Below are 18,820 nucleotides of genomic sequence, written 5' to 3' on the forward strand. Positions count from 1 at the left end.
AGCTACCAGCTCTCTGCATGCGAAGCACCATCAAGTGTGTTTTTGCATTCTCAGTAACTCTATCTTAAACCCGCTTAGAGCCCAATGTTGGCAGCAACTGTATTTGTGTTATGTCTAGTGGTGCGAGGATCAGAGCTCCCAGCAACCTTGTGTTAGGTTATTCTTAGAGGGTTCAGCACTCACTGTTCAGACAGTGTACCAAGCACGACTGATATCAGAGCAATAACATATTATTCTCAAATAAATCACATCTTTTGTCTAGGTTGAAAGCTACAATAACAATTATGTGTTGTGTGCAAACTGAAGCCAAAGGAAAATATGTCGTTTAAACACTTAATAAACTCATGCTAACTTAACACAGTATATAGAAAAGCAGCATCTATATGACCCCCCCACCCCCCCAATGATCCGAGGACGGTAAAAAAAAACACAAACCAATACTAGAATAGAGACATAACATGAAAGCAGAGTTCAACAATATTGAGCCAAGCTAAAAGTGTATATAAAATTTATATAAAAATGTGTACGAATGCCTATAGTGGCCAAACAAAAAGTAATCCAAAGTCTTGAACTCGAGGCCTAATATAAAATCATTGGCCTTCATCATATAAAGTTAAATGTTTGTAAGAAAAAGGCACCTTTCAAAAAATACTAAAAAGGCACGTGCCAAAATAATGAGTCTCCAAGGCCTCTCATGATTGGACAGAATATGCAAAATAGGCAGCAACAGCTTCCAACATGAAATCACTGTCATCATCCGAAAACAGTTCAGCCATCCAATTAAGTAATGGGAAAGAACATACGTGCTCCTCCAGCACCGGATCCTCTAGCAACATCAGAGGACAACTCGGTGGGTTCTCAATAACGCTATGTGCCAGAAACTCATGCGCCGCTGCGTGTATGTCCCACTGACCCATTAGTCCATGCATCGCTGCCAAGGCCATAATCCTTTCGCCAGAACAAACCAACTCGTGAGCAACTACGGGGCCCATCAGGTCATTAAAATCGACGTCAGGAGATATCGGCAAGCAGAGACACAAATCAATGGGCCAGTCGAAATCGCAGCTCAGGCAATGAAACACAGGCTGGACACATGTGAAATAGAAAAATCAAAATGATAATCCAAATGCCGTGCTTAAAGTCGCAAGCGGCAGGGTGCCATAGTAATCAAGCATCCGGTTACGAAACAGTGTCAGAAGGAGCTGAGCGGATTCTTGCGCAGGACGGACATCCATGTTTTAGGAAGCAGAATAATATCAGAATGCCTGCAAAACAGGGAATCCGCCAAACAAACTCGAAAATATAGAATGGAAGAAAGCGGGGATGACACCAAAAATCTTTTCAAATGTAGTCAAGAGTCCACTGCTAACCAATTTAAAAAATTGAGCTAAGCCAGACGTGGAGGAGGCATTAAAGATTTGATGAACTAACTCGCAGAAATGAAACGGCAAGTCAGTATTTAAAAGTGCCTGCACCTCTGTGCGTGTGTTAGCTATGTGAAGGACATAAGTTTCACGGGCCGAGCTCAGGGCCACTTCCTTTTGAGACAAAAGAGCCCTTATTCTACTCATTCCATTGAACTCCGCTTTCAAGGTTGGGATGCGCGGCCAGATGGAAACATCTGAATTCCCATGTGTGGGAGGATATAGCACATTTTTGCAACACACCGCACGTTCTGATACAGTAACCACATAAGCGATACCGACCATTAACCCACAACACTCTTCGTTATTCAAAAGCAAATAACTACCATTTGTCAATAAAGTAAATGTGGGAACTATTGCTGAGACTGGCGTGCCTTTCAAAACACAAGCTAAATTAGGTCGGTCCTGATTACAAGAACCATGCAACTGGATGTGTCTGTATATTAATGAACGGTCAGGGGACTGGGTGCATTCTTCACCATTAAGATTCACTTCCTTTCCATCTTTCAGACATCTGTACGTGTATGGTAAAGACCATGCCTCATGGAGGAATGCACTACCTAATGGTTCATATCGCCCTATTGCAATATACCGCATACAATTAGTAAATTTGTACAAAGCAAATGGTAACTTAATAACTCCATGGATAAGCCATGTTGCAGCAGCAGCTTCAGCTACAGAAAAGGGTAAAGATTCTAACTTCTCAATATGTAACATAGAAAATGATGCATCTCGCATTGAAAGCATGCGCTGCTTGTCAGTCAAATTAAATGGGGCAAATAGGGAGGACACCTTCATGTAACTCCAGGGCACGCGGCCCGCCTTAAGAGTCTGTAGTGTCCATGCAAACTGCATTACAGAACGCAATTGATTTTGACCATGGTATAATACAGACACCTCATCATTTACAATGTCAACCACAGAAGAAACAATATTATTCAACGTGTAAATTCGGGAAGAAAGCATGTTAATACTGTTATCGACAACTGCAAGCACTTTTTCCATATTTGCTTGGTCAATCGCCCTTAGGCGCTTAGCAGCCTCAATTTGTGAAAACTTCCAAATTTCATTGTAAACCGCATAAATCCACCGTTTAGACCTACCATTAGCCGGGCCTTTTATAAAATCATTTAAATCCACATTATCATTTAACTGAGATAGATGTAGTTTGACTGCAGCTAACGTGGAATGTTGTAACCAATTCTGACACAGTTTCCCCACAGAGTAAGTTGTGACAGTATAATCAGTTTCAAAACGGGGATCAGGTCTGACTTGTGTAAACCCTTCAGCCAAACCCAGAAAACGACGTTGGCAAGAGTCAGCACTTCTATGGCACATCAGCCAACCCTTCGGATCCAAACTGGATACATTAAAGGATGAATTTATGCAATAGAGTTTGTAGCTCACGAATGGACAATTCAGTATAATTACCCCAACCTGAATATTCTTCCAATTCGGGGATAATTGGTGTATTTAATTTTTTAGAAGTAGCCAATCCAAAGCATGTGTTCTGGGAAATAGTAGAATTTAGAAACAACATGTGATTCGGGATGAGACATGCACGGTGCAAAGCCTCAGTGCCTTGTACCTGCCAATCTTTGGTACCCCAAACCGATTTGAGGTCAATTGTTCCTTTCCATAGCTCGTAGCCATCTACAGCTAACTTGTCCAGAAAGGACTTCGAATACAACAATTTTGTATCGGTAAGTCTAACTTCGGACATGGACTTTTGAGTCATTTTGAAATAAAATGACTCAGGATTTGATTGATTAAAGTCTGTAAAATAAGTGAATTTTTTCAGAAATGTACTGGAGCTGCCTCCCAATGGAGCTGGGCAATGTTCCCACTGTGTGTAATTTACAGCAACCCTCCTGGAATTTGTGTTATGCAGAAAATGATTACCATAATGTTGAAAGCAAAACAAATCACCATAATTAACAGAATCTAAGTATAAAGCCTCAGGCATCAAAGGCAGCATAGTAATTCAAATCAGAGAATAATGCTTCCACGGCCTGAATATCCCAATCATCAGAACGTATGTTTTGTTTTACCACATCCCCCATGTTTACTCTAAGCACATTTGGAACATTAATCACTTCAGTGGGGCCATGTATTTGAAACCTAACCGCATCCCACACAATCCCATCAAGAACAGGCCAAGCAGTAATGTTAACTGTATTCAAATCTCTTTTCAGTCTGTGTGCTGAATCTGAACAGGAAAGAGGGGCCAATGTTCCATTAAGGTACCGAATTCCTGTTCTTTCTTTGACATAGTGGCCATCGATCAGACGGAAAAAATAAAACACAAAACCAATTGACATAAAAAGATAAAATGAAAACAGAATCATCCAAATGTATGTCCAAGGGGGAATTAAAAAATGTTTTTTAACCCCTTTACTGCTAAGGCATTATTCCTGCCCTCATATAATTTCCATTGAAATCAATGGAAAGTCCATGATGAGTTACCCTTGTCATTAGCGGCGAAGAGGTTAAATAAAGTGGCATATTTTTCAATAGTTGAGGGTTTCTTTGAATGTTCTGAAACAGAGTAAAAAGAGAATCTGGACTGGCCGGCCAAACGAGTCTGCAAATCCGGCATTGATAAATCAGTTGGATAGGTGTAGTTCAGCTCATCAGTGTTAGTAACAGGAATATTATTTAATAAAGGACTGGAAATAGCAGGCATCTCTAGGGACACCTCTGGCTCAGCACCAGAAGTAATGGCCAACACAGAGTGCCTTACCATGGAAGGACAGGATACTGCCGGTGTCATGCTATGAAGAATCGGCCACCCTGTGTGTCTTGACATTGTCAATTGAGATAAATCTGTTTTTACCTTACAACCTGGAAGTGGTGGTAATATGACTGTTCTCGTGCCCTTCACTCCAAGAACTCGAACCGGTGCACGATATGAGGGACCAAACTCTTTCTTGTTATCGATCTTCTCTCGAACCAGTTCACCAACTTGGGGTAGCCAGCCAACTACCGGGATCTGCAACGCATCATCCGATGTGGAGGGCAAATGTTCCTTAGCTAGACTGTCTCTGGTCTTTTGTAGATCCTGTAAAACATTGCAATGTTCATCTACGTCATATGCCGCTGCCTGGGCCTTGCAGTCTAGACCGTCGATGCCAGGGACATACATCTTGATACCAAAGAGCATTTCGTATGGGGTCCGCCCACCCAGAGACCTTCTAGGGAGATTATTAAGCGCACGCTGCACGCCATTGAGATGGGCCAACCAGTTTCTGCCAGTGCCTATAACTCGAGCTGTCAAAGATTGCTTTAAGTCACGGTTCATTCATTCCACTACACTGTTACCCTCAGGTCTGTACGGAGACGAAAACTTGACTTGGACCCCCAACGAAACCATAGCATCCTTATACGCCTTAGAGGCGAAGGCCGGACCCTGATCCGAATAGAAGGTACCACAGGCAAAAATCCCTACAAAGACACGCAAATCCTTTATGACAGTTCGTGAATCAGCGCTACGATGGGGCCATACCCATACAAAGCGTGTGCATGAATCAACTGCTACTAAGATGTATTTATACGCAGTATCAGAAGAAAAAGGACCGCAGTGATCTAAATAAACACATCCTAGTGGTTTATTAGAAATGTACAACTGTGTCTGAGGCGGACGCGCAGCAGTTGAAGGTTTAATCTGCTAGCAAATGTCACATTGAAGGACATAATCGCGCGTCTGTTTGTACAGTCCCCGCCACCAGAACCTCTGTTGTAGCTGAGTTACAGTGGCTGAGACGCCCGCATGCGCAGACGCCACACCTTCATGAGCCGCTGTAATCAACATAGTTCTGCGATCCGAGTTGGGAATTAAACGTTCACCAACATCAGGAATTTTCACATAAGGAACCTTATCGGGACTTAAGTGGTATGTGTACTTCGAAGGGAACCCCGCAGGATATTTACCTCCCTTCTTAGTGGCAGCAACAGCCGCCAAGATGTCATCATCTATCTTACTTTAGGACCGTGTAACTGCTGCAACTAAGTATTTTGATACTGCTGACTTCGCCGCTTCATCAGCAAGCGAATTACCGACAGCGTGGACTCCCACACGCTGGTGGCCAAGAGTATGAATCACAAACACGAGTGGTAACTTTTCTTTAAGTTCCGCCACTCGGACCCAGATCATTTTATGTTTTATTGTGCTACCTTTGGAATCACGAAATTCATTCTGAATCCAAAAGAAGAAGTTTTCATTGTAAGACTGGATACAGTAGTAAGAGTCACTTACGATTAATGTCGTCATACAAGGATCGGCGTACTCCAATGCAAGCATCAGAGCACAAAGTTCTGCTAATTGTGCGGTGCAGTCCCCAAGCGTCTGCGTGTGCACGACACTGGACTTGAACTCATCGTTCACCATGGCACCGACCACAATGGCGCATGCGGAAACATAGGCATGTTTAGAGCCATGCGCAACCTGCGCCGAACCATCGGTGTAAATGATGCAATGGAAATCCTCCAGGGGTCGCATTGCTAAAGGAGCAGGATGAACGAATTCATACTGTAAGTACTCCTGCGACCGTAAAGTGGCGTCAAAAATAAATGTGACATCCTGGGATGTCAAGGACGCAGCACATTGAATCCACCGAGGGTGCAAAGCTTTGGAATTTGGTACACTGGATTTCGTAACTGCTTCCAAGGCAGGACAGGGGGGAACAACCAACATGCGTTTTCCCTGTGACAGGGTACGTTCCTTGAGAATTGCCATCTGCACATCCGTCAAAACTTTCTCCACAGTGGAAAATAGCATTTCAGCCGAAGTGTACAAGTGTAACTTGTAAGCAATAAGTACTGTATCTCCTTCATTATAAGTTAGGTGCGTGAAACCTACCGTCCCAGGGACAATTCTTATCACCAGGTTGGTCTGGTTATCACGAGTCTGTAAATATTCAGAAGCGAGCAAATCAGCTTGCAAAGACTGCAGAATAGCTGAATGCTCAGGCAGCCAGCATGATATGAAAAAGATGGTTGTATCAAAGCATACAAAGGCTTGATACGCTGGGCATATTCCAGAATGTATGTTCTTCCGAAATTCAAAAAGCCCAGTAAAGATTACAATTTTTTCAGTGTTGTCAGAGAGCGCAACTGCGCGCATTTCTCCAGGAAGTGAGGAGCCAAACCTTTTCCTTCATTGTTGAGTTCATAGCCCAGAAACAACACTGTGTACTCTGCAATGTGCGATTTTGCAAAGTTAAACTTGTAACCCATGTCTGCAAAGTTACAAATAATACTGTTCACTCGACAAAGATGCTCCCAAAGTTCGTCGTCTGTGAGATAGATGTCATCCACATAAGAACAAGCATCCAGGTCGACCCTCTCCAACAGAGAGACAATGCGGGCGGAAAATACTCCAGGACTATTCTTATAGCCCATTGGGAGACGCCTAAACATTTTTAGCACACTGCCGCATGTGAAGGAGGTCCATTGGGAACTTAGACCATCCAAACTATGGGCATAAAAACCATTGGAAATGTCAAGCGTGGTTTTGAACCACTTACCCACAAGACTATTCACAAGGGCAGAGCCGTGGGTGTTCTGTACTGCACAGTTACGGCAATGCGAGTTCAAATGCCGGTAATCTAAAACCAAACGATATGAGCCGTCCGGTTTGCTCACAGTAAAGAGGGGGTTATTCATCGGTGACACACATGTTTCAATTACACCTTGATATTCCAATTGTTCAAGGATTGCCACGACTGAAGCTTTTGCTTCACGTCGGATGGGATATTGAGGTTGAGGCTGCGGCTGAGACCGTAAAGGATACTCATGGCTTGGGGACAATTTATCCCAGCCACATTGATTGCGGTACACAGCCGGTGCAAGCGCCAGAGCCCACTCTTCTGCAAAGTGCAGCGCTTCCACTATCGAAACAGTGTTTGCGAAACTGGGGAGGAAGACCTCCTCCCCACGCGCAGCTGCAAGAACAAACGGTGGGGGCCAGTCAGCCTCCGAAAGCAAAATGTCATACGTAGACGATAGATTTTCCCAAAACACCCCTTTTATGGTACGCTGTATGTCACCTTCAATTAACAGGACAATTTCAAATAGTCTATCAGGGGGAGCAACTCTTGTATCAGCTGTTTCAATCACAACATAAGTGTCAGTCGCTGTCACCTTCAGTAGTGGACGGTGGGCCTCTCTCACTATGGTAATCTCCACCGCGCTGTCCAGCAAGGTCAGAGCCCACGTCAGATTCCGAAGCCGCGTTCTCACAATCTGGGGCATATCGATGCGCCGTTAAGGCTGCGACTTTCTTCTTGGCAAACTGCGGTCTCTGAGGCGTAGAGCCCTCCTGCTTGTCTGCAACATTGCGCGGGTGGGGCTAACCACGTCCTTGCTGGCCACCCCGGCCCCTGCCGCCCCCTCCACCACCGCTTGACGGAGCCGATGAGTCCTGAAAGGAACGAGGAGAGCGTTGGTCAGAAGCCTGAAACCGATCAGGTGATTTAATCATCGCACGGTCGCGCAAATCATAAACACGTTCCGACTGCGCAGGCAAGGGAGACGCAGGGCGAGATGTCTGAGCCTGTTGTTGCTGTTGCTTACCCTGTTTCTGTTTTTTAGGCCAATTTTGTTTTTTATTGGAATTGGGTTGAACCGCCGCTGCCGAAGTCTGTCCCTGGGGCTGCTTTTTCTCTTTATCAGAAAAAGGCTTAAGACCCTTTGCATTGCGGCCAACCGTTTTATAAGCCGCCACAATTATCCTTGCTAACTGTCGGGGTTTCTCGGGATCGGGAATCGCCTTTAACGCGTTAGCCACCTGAAAGTTCACTGCATCTCCCTTGACATTTGGAAGGATCCACATCAAAAGTGCCACACAGCCGCATACCCAATTCAACCGCAGACTCCGGTCCGTGATCATCTTGAACACGTTTAAGGACCGTAGACAGATTGGACATTGACGGGGTGCCATAGCAACTCGAATAGACCGCTGCAAAAGTCTTACCCCAGGACTCAGTCAACAAGCTCAGGGGCCAAATCCTTTGGCAAGCTAAGCGTTAGAATCCGGTGTTTTTCACCAGGAGTCGTATTCGGAAATACCGCTTCCAGCTGGTCAAATTTCTCGGCAAGCCAGAAAGGAAAATCATCCTTATCCTGGGGCTTCTTGCCTACTACGGAATTCACCATGACAGGACTGATTTTCAAACCAGCCTGCCCTGCAGGAAGGGCTGCACCTCTAGGGGCTGCCCCATGAACATTACGACTTGTGTAATGTACAAGGGCTCTAATCACGGCAATAGCGACTACATGAAGTCGCCTAAGCTCACCTAAGTTACAATTGCCGTGATTAGGGTGAGGAGTAAATCCAGCCAAAGCGGGCCAATTTGCGCCCGGAATGGCAAAGGACCTAATCTCGGAGCGGTTAAAGAGTGGGGTAGGGCGCCACCAAACCAAACTCCATGCTGCCAAACATCAATAGGTACTTCCTGTGCTCTGTACAGAGCATATTCAGCAGGTACAGGTGATGCAGTGTACGAGTGGAACACACCAGAATTTGCGTCCACCGCCGGAAATGTCACCCACGAATAAAACAGTTCGTATGGGTAAGCATGTTCCGCACTCACCACCAGAACCATAGCCAAGCCTTCCACAGGAACATCATAAGCCCGCAAATGATCACGCACCGCAATGCGACTATGCAGCGGGATGTCCACGGCTTGTGCCATGACTGCACAGGAATGTGTAAAAACAAAGTGTACTTTGTAGCACAACAGGGTAGTAATTCAGGGAAACCGTTTTAGTAAGATTCCAGCTTGAAAAGACCTATTTCAAAAATAGGTAGGTTTTTCCGACACCACCGTTTACCGGAAACGGGAATGAAGGGGTTAAGGTTTGAATGATATACTACTCGAGTGTCATGATATAAGGCCAACAACGTATGGGCGCCATGTAGCAGGGATTCCGTTCTCTTACAGAACTGTGCATAGAGATCAGGAACCTCCGTGAATTAGGGTGACCCAAAACTCACCTCAGTATCCAAAATCCCCTTACCTAGCTAGCTACAGTGTCTCAATGGTCATAACAAACTCCCAATGACTTAGACAAACCAGAACATGAACTTAGGGTACCTCAGGTATCGTGGAACACATGAACACTCTTTCGCTCTATAATCATTTCAAACCAGAACGTGGAGTAAAAGAGGGCATGTGCAATTTTGAAATATTTATTATTCAATGCAAGGTTCTCAAACGCAGTATCTTATATAATACAAGAAGACATATTATACAAATCAGAGTTATCAGCATTGTCACTAATCCATAATAAGCAAACGGTGATAGCATATTATAATGCAAAAATCAATAGAAATTTGTATCACCTATTTTTCGCGCTCCCTATTTAGCATACTATATTATATCTAAGAAGGTCTCATTTGGGTTTTAGCAGGGCGGGCCCATACCTCTAAATGTCAGGAGGAGAGGATCACATCATCAGCTACCAGCTCTCTGCATGCGAAGCACCATCAAGTGTGTTTTTGCATTCTCAGTAACTCTATCTTAAGCCCGCTTAGAGCCCAATGTTGGCAGCAACTGTATTTGTGTTATGTCTAGTGGTGCGAGGATCAGAGCTCCCAGCAACCTTGTGTTAGGTTATTCTTAGAGGGTTCAGCACTCACTGTTCAGACAGTGTACCAAGCACGACTGATATCAGAGCAATAACATATTATTCTCAAATAAATCACATCTTTTGTCTAGGTTGAAAGCTACAATAACAATTATGTGTTGTGTGCAAACTGAAGCCAAAGAAAAATATGTCGTTTAAACACTTAATAAACTCATGCTAACTTAACACAGTATATAGAAAAGCAGCATCTATATGACATTCCCTCCTGATGTTTTGTATGGTTTTGTATGGTTAGATGTTCGGGAAGGTGAGCGAACCCAGTATCACTTCTAACTCCCTCCTTCTTGGAAAATAGGGAAACTATTGGACAAATTTGATGAGACATGAGCATTTACATAAGCTTTGGAATCAGTCTAATTAAAAACAGCCAAGTGTGTACAAGAAGTAGGCAATTGAGGCCACACATTAACATCATGTGCAAAGTCAGTTTCGGTCGAATGTTTGGCTGAGCAAGGCCTCCCCCCTCCCCCCCCGGCCCCACCCCAACCCCCCTCCCCATCATGTTCAATTTTAGCTCAATCATTGAGAACAGAATCAATCCTGGAACAGAACTCAGTCAATGGAGGTGCCTCCACTATAGAAGGTCTAAAAAGATCATCATAAGTGTTTACACCCTTATGTAGCAATTTGAACATATATTAAGTCCTTTTTTTACGTTTGACCGCACGTTCAATTGGTGGGAACTGTGATTGTTACTAATAGCTCGCAGGGAACACCCTGCCTGACGATGTCAGCAGGTCCTTTTGAAATGGATATGATCGGGTTGGTGATGCTGTAATAGAAGTATTACTCACAAAGGAAAGCCATCTTGCTGCTAATTCTATTTCTTTGGAAATTACCTCTGCTGCACAAGCGAGAGAGTAATTTATAATAGTCTCCTTAGTTGGTGCACGTGCATTACTTATAGACTTGTGCTTTCCCATGTTAGGAGGCAAAGAAAATCTTGTGTTGAAGAAGTAAGAGATGGGTCCCAGCTTATCCTTGTCCAGGCACGGACTGGTTCAGACAGGCCCTATCTTAACCCAGGCACACGCCCAGGCACGTACCATGCTTTGGGACACATATTGCGCTTATAAGAGCGATGTCAGGCCTGCCCCACCTTTTCCAAGGTGGGGCAGGCCTGACATTGTAGCAAGATGGGATTACGGGCGATAGAGTCCTGCCTAATATCTGCCTTCAGAAACAGCCCCACCTGTGGGACACCAAGCACGCTTATAAGCATGATGTTGTGCCTGCCCCACCCTCTCCAACCCCCAGCAGGTACAGGTAGCAAGATGGGCTTATGGTGATAGAGTCCTGTCCAATGCCTGCCTCCAGAAACATCCCCCATTAGTAATTATGATGTTTACATGAAAACTCTTTGAAGAAGCTGATGGGACTACCACAGGGATCTTTTCTCATGGACTTAACAACTCTCCCCTCAGCTTAATCAACACCAACCATAGGCCACAAAGGTATCTTAGCTCCTCATCAACTCCAGCCAGCAGACATAGAACGGAGGAAAAAAACAGATCCCTTCAATGGAAAGGCTCCTGCCCTTGTGCAGGCACCAAATGAGGAAATTCAGCAGATTTTCTCGCTACAGCACCCTTGGCATGTTACTGCAATGAAGGACATGCATCGTGGGGCTTGCAATACATGTGATGCTTTTGCCTCTCTCGCTCCACTGAGTTCTGTCTTCACAGTGCTTACTTACTTACTGGCCTTTTTGCGGACTAGCATGTAGGGCAGCAACAAAGGACCTCCACTTCTTTATTTTTTTTTTTTTTTATTGAGGTCTTGGATGAACCACAGCAACGAAAAAATGCAGTAACATATACACACTACGTCCGAAACCAGACAAATTCAGAAATAATAATAATACATTGCCAAATCAATTACAATGCATCAATCGAAATACGATCCCCCGATTTTACTCAAATTTCCGAACCACCCCAATTCTTTGAGCGTAGATCTGTTCGCATTTTCTGACTCTTTCCATTTTATGGCGCCATTCATGTACAGTAGGGCAATATTGTGAACGCCCATTCTGAAGTAATAACGATCTAGCCATAGCCATAGCTATATACATTAGTTTGGCTAATTGCTCTGTTAACATCAGCTCCGAATCAAATCCAAACAAAACCAGCTTAATATTCACAGAAATCATAATTTTATATTAGTTTTGAAGAAACGCAAAGATATCCTCCCAAAAGGATACTATTTTGGGACAATGAGCTATAATATGAGACCAATTGGCGGGATTACAATGCAGGCACCTGAAGCAATTAGGTGAACTATTGGGATACATTTTAGTTACATTCGCCGGAGTAAAATACAAGAGCCATTTACTAAAGAACAGCATTCTGCGCCAATTAGCGCCTCTTAGTACGGAAAAGTTCAGTCTGTTTATTTCCTGCCACATAGTGGAGGTTAACGCTACAATTTCCTGCCCCTGCCATGTATTAATTGCTTTGAGGCATAAATCCGGGGCCGTGTTCAAAGTTAGACAGCGTTTCCATGCCCCTGGTTTCTTCTCCTGTACAACCACAAACAGTTCACTGAATAACTGAGTGGCAGGAGAAAGGAGAGTAGGATCCAATTCACGCAGAACACTGAAAATCAAATTATATGATCCCAGCAGTAAAAAATGTCCATGGACCCGAGATGCCATCTCAGACAGGGTAATCCAAGCCCCATCTTTCATATAGTCTTTTAACATGGTAAACCCTATCCGGTGCCAATTTTCTGATATTTCAGGACTAATGTCAGCCCCTAAAAAAGAAAATGCACTGTTTAAGGAAGAAACTGGATTAAGAAAAGGGAGAGAATATCTTTTAAGCATCACGACGCGCCTCTTAAAAAAACAATTCAAGACCTTATAACAAACCAGTTTGGGTGATTTGAATATTTGAAGAGGAGAGGGTATCTGGGTCTCTCGGCTAATTAAATCAAAGAAGAAATTTATAAAAAGTTTCTGGTTACGGTCTTTAAATCTAGCTAGGAATTGAGCTAAATAGTCATTGTAATAATCTTTGAGATTAGGAAGAGCGAGCCCTCCTAGCTCCTTATCCTCATATAATGTGTTTAAGGCTATTCGTGGTATCTTTTTAGCCCAAATAAAAGATGAAAACAAGGATTCTGCTTTAGCAAAAAACAATCCAGGTAAAAAAACAAGAAATGGTTGAGAATAAAAAGTTGAATAAAGGGAGAACCGACATTTTTATTAATGCTACGCGATCAAGAAAAGATATTGGTAAAGGGTTCCATCTTTCCAACATTGAACGTACTTTCTGAAGAAGGGGCACAAAATGTAATCTATATAAGTCTGAAACAGGAGAAGAAAACCCCCAAGTATCTTTTCGGTTTATTATTAATGCAGGATCTTAAATCAAGGTGGAGTTCAGGATCGATTCCACCGCAAACCAGAATTTCGGTTTTCTTTCTATTGATCCGATAGCCGCCAAGAGCCTCAAACTCGTCGAATATATGCAAAGCATAGGTTTGGCATTGCATTTGAGGCTTAATTAACAAAATTATATCGTCTGCATATAATTGGCATCAAAGTAATAGGGGCAAGTATATAAGCAGACTTCCTAATTGCGGTTGCTAAGGGCTCAATAAAAAATGCAAATAAAACGGGGGAGAGCGAACAGCCTTGCCTGGTACCACGCTTGACCGACACTAAGCCCACAGACACTGCATTAATAATAATGTTAGCTTGGGCCCTTGAGTAAAGATTCTGGATCAAATTTATAATAGCCACTGGGATCCCAAAGTGATCTAAAATAATAAAAAGTGTTTCCCAAACCACCAAATCAAAAGCTTTTTCGGCATCAAACAATAAAATTAGAGCTGCAACCCCTCGAGTTTCAAAAAAATCTAGAGCCTCAATTAAAAAGTGGGTATTAGACATAAGTTGCCGACCGGCAATGAAGCCATTTTGATCTGCGTGAATCAAATCTGAAGAAAAAGAATTAAAACGAATGGATAATAATTTGGTGATAATTTTGTCATCCATGTTCAAAAACGTGATAGGTCTGTATGAATTCGGGTCATTAGAAGGTTTGCCCTTTTTTAGAAAACTAACTACGGTTCCTTCGCGAAATGAATCAGGGACTGAGCCGCCTTCCAACATAAAGTTTAACAACTGCACAAAAAGTTCAGAAAAAGAACTAAAAAAAGTCTTGAAAAACTCTGTTGGGAACCCATCAGCCCCACAAGCCTTACCTCTTGGAAGGTCTTGCACTACCCGCTCTACTTCCTCCTTGGTAAATGAATTAACCATTGTGAATTGTTCTATAGGGTAAAGGACAGGAAGGGAGTTTTTTTTCTAGATAATTTAATAGCTTTTGTCGGTCTGTAATAGATTGAGTATTGTAGATCTTCTTATAATGGGCAACCATTATCTCTCCAATTTCTGCTGGGACAGAAGTATCTATTAAGGTATCCGGAGATTTCATAGAGTGAATGAGATTAGAAGCGGCTTGCTCTCTGGCCTGCCAGCCCAGGAGTTTACCGGTAAAATTACTTTCCGCGTACATTTTTTGCGAGCTCTTAAAGAAAATCTCTTCACTCTGAGAATAGAAATGTTGGCAAAGTTCTCTTTTAGCCTCATTTAATTGCTCCTGAACAATACTAGCTGAGTTTTGCTGCCTGAGTACAGTCAAGGGCTGGATTTTTTGCTGAAGCAATTTATTCTTATTTCTGGCTGCTTGGGAATCCGCAGCGTCTCTCCCGATCACTAACCCCCGAATATAAGCCTTGAGAGAGTCCCATACATAGTTAAGAGGGGCAGTTCCAATATTGCGAGTAATAAACTCAGAAATCTCAGTTTTAAGACCTGCCACCCATATATCGTCACTCAGATATTTTTTATTGAAGACCCAGCGTTTGGGGGCTCTAACCTTATCTACTAATGCCAGTTAAATAATTATCATCTCGTGATCCGAGAACCCATTGTAGAGCATCGTCTGGTTAGAAAACTTAATTTGACGTGAAATGAGAAAAAAATCGATCCGAGAGGAAGATTTAAACCTGCCAGACCAGCAGGTGTATTCTTTTTTGGATGGATTTTGAATGCGCATGGGGTCACACAGATTGAATAAAGACATATTATTATTAATAGATCGAAGGGATTTAGGTTTGGATTGTTTCTTCGAATAGCTGCTTGAGTCCAACTTCACATTCATAGTAATATTGAAATCCCCGCCTATGATAATATCACCTTTGACCGTTAAAAGAGATTGAAACAGTTCCTCATAGGTCTCTGGTCTATCCTCTACTGGGGCATAAAAGCTAACCAAAGTGACCCGGCTTACTCTATTCGGAATCGCACATGAAGCCCAGCACCAACGGCCTGACCCCCCCTGCTCTGTGTGAACAATCTGGGCATGTAGGTTCTTATTTAAAAAGAGCGCAACTCCCCTCTGTGACTCCGAAAATGAAGAGAATCCTCGATAAGAAGACCAGGCTTTAAACATAGAGAACTCCTCGATTTTTGACATTTGAATATGGGTCTCTTGTAACAGGATCACATCTGGTTGTTCAGATTTGGCCCATAATTCTACTGCACACATTTTTTTCCTGTTATTTAAACCATTTACGTTAAAGGAGATAATTTTCAGACCCATAATACAAGAACAATCAGCACAAAGGGGTGCAGAAAGATCACCTCAGAGCCCTTATGGATCCCCCCTCTAACCAATTCTCTAAAACCTTTTGTCAGCAACATGCAGCTTCAAATACACCAGTCCAAAATTCCTAACATTCTTAACATTCCAAGTATTGATAAAAAAAAACATCCAAGACTTAATTTTTGTGCACCATTCCACCCCCCCCCCCCCCGACCCTGTGGCACTACTCCTACCCCACGCTATCCACAGCTCCATACCCACTCCCATGGGGTGTTGTGTTGTACACCCCCTACCCCTCCTGCGACCCTATAACCCCACTCCATCCACCCCCCCCCCCCCAAAGCATAAGGAAGCATAAAGAAGATTCAAAGAAAAGATAGCAACAGTAGTGACATTAGGTCTAGTAACTCTTTTCGCCAGGTGGTACCTTTAGAAGCACCTGTGCTTCTTCTACATCAGAAAAAAAGAAGAGAAAAAAAAGCACCAAAGTGCATTTACTACTACTACCATCTACCACTATCTACCCAGGAGACATTTTACTAAGCAGATCTTTGGCCTCCTCTACATCTGTCAGCAAGTGAAATTTACCTTTAATCAAAACTTTTAGTTTGGATTGCTGTGCAATTGAGGCCTGAGCCTCCTTAGCTTTAAACAGGTGTGTAAGATTTTTACAAATTATTTTCTACGACGGGCCGCTGCAGCGGACATGTCAGAGAAAATCCGGCATTTAGTAGTAGCATTTGATGCAAATTGACCCTGTTTAATGGCCCTGGAAATAATGGATTCCTTAATACGAATGTCTGCGAAATTTAACAGAATGGTACGGGGAAGAGTGGAATTGGCAAAGGGCTGGGCTGGAATCCGATGAGCACGGGTAATCGTCAAATCCCCTTTAAACTCAGGAATAACGTTGTGTAACAAAAAAGAGGATACCCACTGAATCATATTGGAACCCTCAATTTTTTCTGGAACCCCAACTATTCTGAGATTTGATCCACGATTAAAGTTTTCCAATTCATCCAGTTTATCTACCAAGGCCTTGGATGACTTAGAAACTGTTTTAACGTCTGCCTTAACTTTGGACATCTCGTCCTCCAAGATGGAAATTCTGCCTTCGGCTTCCAGAAGGCGAGGGGGAAACGTAGATACAAGATCCTCAATTTTGTCCAAACGATTTTGAATCCCTGCCAGCTCAGCCCTCTGCAACTGTTTAACTTCCCGTATTTCATCTAGTATCAGATTTAACATGTCTTTAACCGTCATCTGCATTGTTCCAGAAGCTTGACCGGAAGCTTGAGACAACTTGGTGTTCATGGATAGAATAGGACTTAGGAAATCCTTAGCAAGTGGTACATTATGAAGATTGGCCGAAACATTATTAGAGACTGGCCCTGTAGCATCCGCAAACAGCGACCGCATTTGGAACCACAGACTGCAGAGAGTGGGAAGATGTTATGTCTAACATATTTTAAGCTGGGCGACTGGCCTGTAAGGATCCCACAACAGTATTTGCTGAGACTGAGGCCGGAGCTGGATCAGGCAAGAGCGGGACATAATTGGTAATTGGAGAGGAATTAGTCTTAGTCTCGAACAAGGGAAACTGCTTTGAAGGTTTATTCGTCACTGGTGTGTTTAGATGAGTCACACCCTGCACAGCATGCCCAACATCTTGTCTAGGATCTCCCATCTGTGAAGAATCAGACAGTAGTATTGACCGGAGACTGTACCAATAATTTTAAATTCAGAGCGTTGGTAAGCGCCTCTTCAGACTCTCCTTCAGAACTCACAGAGGAGATCCTCTCTTTATCCTCTTTGTCCGCTTTACCCTCCTGGCCTAGTAACTCTGCCGCTTCTTCTTTAGCTTGGAGGTGGAGGCGTCAGGCTCTCACCTTAGCGCGTGCGCCTGTAAGTTTGCCCATTAAATGTTGATTTAGAAAAATATAAAGGAGTATAGGGGGCCACTTCTGTCTGTCTTTGAGCAAGTTTCTGTATGGTGCCCCCAATTATGTCTTTGGCTCTTCATTTCTATATAAAAAAACAAAATGTTATTAGTTTTGCAGCATGAAAACAGAGACTAAAACAATTGCAATGCACATGAACTCTGGCATCTCGATAGCATAACCATTCCAGGAGTCTAGCCCTCTTCTCACCCCATGGTGAATGACATGGCTGGTTAAACATGACTTGGTGCCCCCTAATTAGCCTCTTCTCTACACAGTTAATAGACTTACATTCCCTACGGCCCCATTTAGTCCTCCACATCATGTAATTCACCCCACATGTCCCACTTGTTGTCACAATTCTTCAGAGATCATCTGACCTGATATATTGTTCTCTCCGCCTGCATGCACCAGTCTAGGTCCTGGGTCCACTAAGATGAGCAGGGTGTGTTCACACTACCCCAGAGTTGTATGATATTCCTCCTGGCCGCCATCAGGTCTATGTTGCAGAATATAAGAGGGTATCTGGGTATTGTCTGTATCATATTCCTAAGCATACCATTTGTGGGGTGACGTTGATATTAAGATCTATGATCTGCTCCAAACAGTACCATATATGTCGCCCGTAGGCCCATAGTTTTGGGCTGTTCCACAGAGTGTGTATCAATGTTCCTTTAAGGTTACATTTCCAGAGGCACCTGTCATTGGAGGCCCTGTCTGTTGTATGTAGTCTGGTGTGTGTATAATATGCTCTGTGTAGAATCTTAAGTTGTAAAAGCCTGAAACCCGTCCGGCTTGCAACCTCCCTCGGGTATCTACACGGTTCTTCCTAATCTGGGTCTTCTATGATCCTCAGCTCCATCTGTTTTTTAGCTGGTCTAGGAGTTTCAGAGTCTGCTAGATAAAGGAGCAACTCATCTGCACATGATAAAATGGTGTCCTCCCATTCCCGGTCCCATCTCAGTCCCCTCAACTGGGCGTCGTTCGTTACCCACACCGCTGAAGGTTCAATGGCCAGGCAAATGCAAGGGAGAGAGTGGGCATCCTTGCCGGGTACCTCGCTCAGCCTCATTTTCCATGACATTGCCCCCTTAGCATATGGTGACATATAAAGTAAGTGGGCCCATGCTGTAAATGCTGCGCCAATGCCCATTTATTTGAGCACCGCCATCAAGTATGGCCATTTGTGGGA

The sequence above is a fragment of the Lissotriton vulgaris genome, chromosome 5 (genome assembly GCF_964263255.1).
Source record: "Lissotriton vulgaris chromosome 5, aLisVul1.2, whole genome shotgun sequence".
NCBI lineage: Eukaryota > Metazoa > Chordata > Amphibia > Caudata > Salamandridae > Lissotriton > Lissotriton vulgaris.